Here is a 5,954-nt window from a genome sequence, read left to right as displayed (position 1 = left end):
TTAATACTGTATTATCAGCGGATGCGGTGTGGTTGCTGACAGGCTACTCCTTCTTCAGCTTTTACTCGATTCGGTTGGTCTGGGGCCCTGGCTGTGGGCCTGCGTCCTGCGGCCATTAATAATGTCGATTGGTGACTGTCAGGGAATTCCACTCGGAAGACCGAGACAAGCCTAGTAGTAGGACTGTAAAAGCAACTCAGACCAGCCAAGATTGACGTTTCTTATGCGCGGGACAGTAGAGGCCACTCGAGGTGGTTGCTCCTCCAGTCTGTCAGCCTCTGTGCCCCTCTCCTTCGACTTTTATTGAGTTCAAGCAACATGAATTCAGAGAAACAGACACATGACAATAGAGGTACTTCCTCTTTGTCTGCACTTTGCAACTGTTGGTGGTTTAACCATCAGCTGCTAACATCTTCCTGTTTCACACTTTACACAGAACATTCTACCTAGATTGAAACTGAATGAGTGAGTTCAACTAAATGTCACAAGAAGAGTATCAAAGAAATGAAACTTTTAAACATGATATTAATGTAATTGTTGATTTCTCTCACATTTCCCTCCTGTATATCATGATTAAAATAAAACAAAACATAAACATCACCCAAAAGCTATTGCTTGAGTGGGAGGAAAACTGCCCAAAAACCCAATGGGAAAGGGGCAGAAACCCGTCGCAAGCAGTAGCCAAACACAAAAAGATAGCAAGAACTAAAGCTGTTTTTGGTCCAATACATGTATGTACAAGGTGAACCCGGAAACATCGAACATTCTCAACTGCATTGCTTTTCTGTGAAGTCGTCAAAAAGGGTTTACACAATAGTAGAATCATCGTCATCATCAGAGTTCATGTACACTTGTTGGTATTCAGACATGGCTACAGTAACATGAGCAGCTACTTTCAATTCAACAACATCCAAAATTGGGCAGTAGAAATTTTGCACAGGGGAATACCACAAGAGATACAAAAACAGGATAATAATAGAATACTAATGATAAGAGCGGCTATAGCGACAGCTATACCGTTCCAATTTCCAAATGTATCCTGAAGCCATTGCAAAAAGGCGTTTGGTTCAATTCCATACATAACTTCCATATTTTGAGTTTTCTCCCTGTAAACTCTAAGCAGTGTGAGGGTTTCTGTTAACGATCCATTAGACAATGTGTGTAGAGGGATGTAGGTACAACAATCACCAGATTTAATCATTTGACAAACCCTTCCTCTTTCCACCAATACCATGTCTAATGCCTGCCTATTCTGCAAAGCCACAAGTGAAGTTGCATGCAATTGTGAAGCTGTATGCGTAAATAATGCTTGTGTGAAATGTGTTAAAGTGTTTACCTTGTGATTCAGATAATTGATTAGTTCGGTGTGCTTATATATGGTAATAGGAAAAAGATAACATAAATGGCAACTGTGTGAACGCTGCGCTTATTTCATCTAATAATCTTAATCTGGAATATTTCGGGGTTGGCCAATTGCATCAAAATAAACAGCGGTGTTCTGTGTAATCGGAAGTTTTGAATTAACACTTCCCAAATCTCTTTTCGCTCTGTGTGTACTGTTAAGTGTTACTACATCATCATTGACAACATAAGAGGTTGTTTGCTGGACTCCAGTAACATATACACCAGTTCATCATTGTCCCTGTTTTGTCCATCAGGAGCTATAGATTTCCCAGAATAGAGGTAGACAGCAGTCTACGACTAGGGGATTGTTCAGTGTTGTTGTTTTCTTGGTCACGAGGCTGTGTGCCAACTGCCACCAAGCACAGTACTGCAAGGATGCAAACAGTGTATTTAGCTGACAGGACTGCGGTCATCTTCCGGCCTGTGGTCTGCTCCATCTTCTCGAGAGGGGTGTGCAAGCACGGAAAACCCTCTCTCCAACTGTGGTCTTTTGACGGTGCGCAGTCAGCGCACTGGGTGCTGATTGTACTTCGAGGGACTGACGTCGCTAGGCCCGTCAACAGGGAACCGAAGGAGCTTGCACTGCGACTGGTGGATCCAGCCGTCACGCCCTTCGACCTTTACAGCAGTTGGACTTGCTGCAATCACCTGGAAGGGGCCATCCCAACGTTCACTGTCCCAACAGGGTCGTCTCCGCACCTTGAGGAAGACCAGGTCTCCAATCTGGACCTGGCACATCTGTGGAGCAGAACACACTTGCAAGTCATTGTGCTTATGCATTTCTTTCTGGTCAAACAGCCTTTTCATGTGGACAAGGATAGAAGTCCCTACTACTGGTTGCTCTCGGGCAAGGTCAGGAAGTCTATATGGTCGTCCATACAGAATCTCAAATGGGGATAGAGTTTTTCCTCCTGTAGGTACTATCCTCATTCTTGTGGCTACAATAGGAATGCAATCAGGCCACTGTCTCTTTGTTTCTTTCTGGTCTTAATGAGTCTGGCTTTGACTGTTCCATTGGTTCGGTCCACTAGTCCTGCTGACTGTGGATGGTACACACAATGTCGCTTCAAGTCAATGTTTAACAGTTCACCCACTCTGGTAACTGCTTTATTCACAGAGTGTAACAGCTAAGCGGTTGCCAATTGTGATTGGGTAATTTCCTGTCAAATGGAGGGATGTGCACGACTAGTCGTTTAACCGTCTACGATTTATTAAACATTTAGTATTTTATTAGTCGGTTAAACACTGCATTACGCATCTTATTCCTCACGCCTCTGCCTCTGTAAACAAGCTACGCACCAAGAGAGATAATTGCTCCACCCCCACAGACACACATCGCAGGGGGCGGGGACACTAAGTTTGGGGAATAATATTTAGAAAAGTAAATTCTGAAGATGTTGAAGCTACCATGAAAAAAACCCAGCACCGTTTGGCACATTGCGGTGTTTCCTTTGGATGTGGTTTCTCATCGCTCCGGTAGAGTAGTTGTAAGCGAGTTTATGCTGAACCTACAGTTCAATGATAGCGGAGCCGGGCCCAGTGGGCTTGGCGGCGGGGTCAGGCAGACGAGCATGAGAGTGTTTGTTCTAGGCGCTGTGATGCTCACCGCACGGCAAAGATTACTCAACTAATTTGTGAAATGACTGCCCGCGATATGCTGCCGCTTTCTTTTGTTCAGGGCAAAGGGTTCAAAAAATTAATGCTCTATATCGAGACTGAGTACACGGTGCTAAGTCGCAAAACAATCATGTCCCAACTTGAGAGTAGCCATAACCAAATAAAAGAGGAGATGCTACGAGCGTTTGAGCGGGTCTACTACTGTATGTGGCCATAACTACAGACAGATGGACGTCCATAGCCACCGAATCTTACATGACTGTAACGTGACATTATGTGGACGAAGGACATCTCCGCTGCTGTGTGCTTCAGACACATGCCTTAGAGAAAGACACACAGCTGAAAACTTGGATGCACACCTGCGGAATGTTATGGGTACGTGGGCACTAGAAAATAAAGTCGTCGCCTGTGTGCATGATAATGCCGCTGACATGGTGCTGGCGAATGAGACCCTGCTGGACCGGGAGTCGGTACCATCACTCATAATAAATGCCATGCATTGCATTGGTTGCATCTGATTGTTCAAAGTTAATGATGTATTAATTTATTGCAGGGCTTTTGCATTCTGCACTGCAGGTGCCATTATCACAAAATGACTATTTTTTTTCAATACATTGTGCAGCCCTCAGTTAAAGTGTGCATTGGTAGAAAATAAAACAAGAATATCTCTTTTGAAGTCTTAACCCCTCTGCGATATTTGACCATTTCTTGGACATTTCTGATCAAAGAATTTTACATCAAAGCCAAAGCATTAAAAAAAAAACACTAGGGAGCTGAAATTTCACCCAGATGGTCAGAACATGTCGAAGTTCAAAATGGCACCATGACGTCATTTTTAAAATGAGTCCTGCATGAGTTAGCTGGCTTCGCAATTTTTTACCTACGCAGGACGTATTTGGACATTTTTTGTCCCATTGACTCCCATTATAAAGCATGATGTTTGACTCACTGTAAACCTGATGTGTTTTTGTGCATTTTCAATGATTACCCAATGAAAGCATTGTGTGGCGGGTATACTAAGCTGTGAAAATCTAAAATTGGAGTTGAGAGTGTTAACAGCCCTAATCCACCAGGTGCCACTAGAGGACAACAAAGGAGTTTTCTTTGAGATGACGTATGCGCTCCTGGCATGAGTTTGCATGAACCGATTTCTTCCGGGTCACCTCTATTTGAGAAAAGACAGTTGTGTGTGTGTGCGTGCGTGCGTGCACGTACAGGAATATACACTCACGAACACACGCGTCAGCCGTGCGCGTGTGTGCAAGTGAAAATGTGCTTTCATATTGCAAAGTGTTGTTTGCAAATGTGCTCGCCGATGTCTGCGCTGTCGGAGTGCATTTCATCCATAAATAAGCTGACAGCGATGCTATATAATTGAAACGTGTGTGGGGGGTGGGTGCGTGTGGGTGTGGGGTGTGTGCGTGTGTGTGTGTGCGCGTGGATGTGTGCACACACGCGCGTGCATGATCAATGGGACAATTATGAGTGTTCACTGAAATACGAGTATTTAGCAAATGTTCGTGTGTGAATGTTTGTGTGTGCATCTGCGTGTCTGCGCGTGCACGCATGTTCCCACCCACTCACGTGCACACAATACTTTCAGTTGTGTGCGTGCGTGTGTTTGTACGTGTGCGAGCGCGCTTAGATCAAAGAGCCCCGCGCTCTGCTGCAAGACAGTAAGTAAACAACATGGCTTGTTGACTGAATCTCAACTCCGGCTGTTTGAATTTTCGCCGCTACTCTTTGTTCAGGGAATTTTCAATTTTGTTTATAAGGTTCTGCCCGCTCAATTTGCACATTTTACTCACCAGCACTCAGCAATCAAGATGTCCAGCTCACTAGAGGATGCAAGAAAAGCTATCTTGGAGGATTGTATGGATGTGCAGCTGGTATCCTTCCGGGGCCGCTGCCCGTCCAAGCCTGCTAAATATGGGATTAAAATTTGGACACTTGCCGATGTCTCCACTTATTGTGCGTGGAATATGGAGGTGTACAAATGCGGGAGGATAAACGGAACTAAATCAAGCAATAAGAGTCGTGTTGGGGCTTTGTGACCAATCGGAGGGCCACACGGTCACAACAGATCATTTTTTTACCTCCTATCCCATGACCATGGAGCTGAACAAATGACTCTGGTGGGAACCCTTAGAAAAAACTAAATTGAAATTCCTCCACAGCTCATAAACACTTCAAACAGCTCCACTTACATTCCCCCCCAAAAATTTTTGTAATGACTTTTTTACTTATTCAATGCTTTAATTATGTCGTATGACATATACCAATTAGATTTTTTTTATATATATATATAAAGCATAGTTAGTTTTGCTATTAGCATACCACAGCTGCTGTGTCCATAGAGGCCATAAATAAATAAAAACTATATATTCATGGATAGGTCTGGTGCCAATTAACATTTTGAGGGGTTTAACGTGATAAAACACTTCGAAGTGTTAACCATTTTTTGGTCAAAATACTGCGAGAGGGGTAAAAAATTGGAAATTGCCATTGTCAAAAATAGGGACATTCCCCCCAAATTTTTGTTATGACTTTTTGACTTATTCAATGCTCTAATTATGTCATATGATGTATTCCAATTAGATTTTTTTTTTTTAGATATATACAGCATAGTTAGTTTTGCTGTTAGCATACCACAGCTTCTGTGTCCATAGTGGCCATAAATAAATAAATAAATAAAAACTATATATGTATGGATAGGTCTGTTGCCACTAAACATTTTGTGGGGTTGAACGCGAAAAAAATGTTCAGAAATGACTGAGTTATCAGTTATATATGTATGGATAGGTCTGGTGCCAGTTAACATTTTGAGTGGTTGAATGCGAATTGATGTTCAGAAATGACTTAGTTATCACACTTCAAAGTGTCAACCATTTTTTGGTCAAAATACCGCGGGATGGGTAAAAAGTTGGAAATTG

This window comes from Filicampus tigris, chromosome 10, assembly GCF_054856515.1.
Source record: "Filicampus tigris isolate MCC_2025a chromosome 10, RoL_Ftig_1.0, whole genome shotgun sequence".
Taxonomy (NCBI): domain Eukaryota; kingdom Metazoa; phylum Chordata; class Actinopteri; order Syngnathiformes; family Syngnathidae; genus Filicampus; species Filicampus tigris.
The sequence above is the reverse complement of the archived record's forward strand: the minus strand, read 5'-3'. Positions refer to the sequence as shown.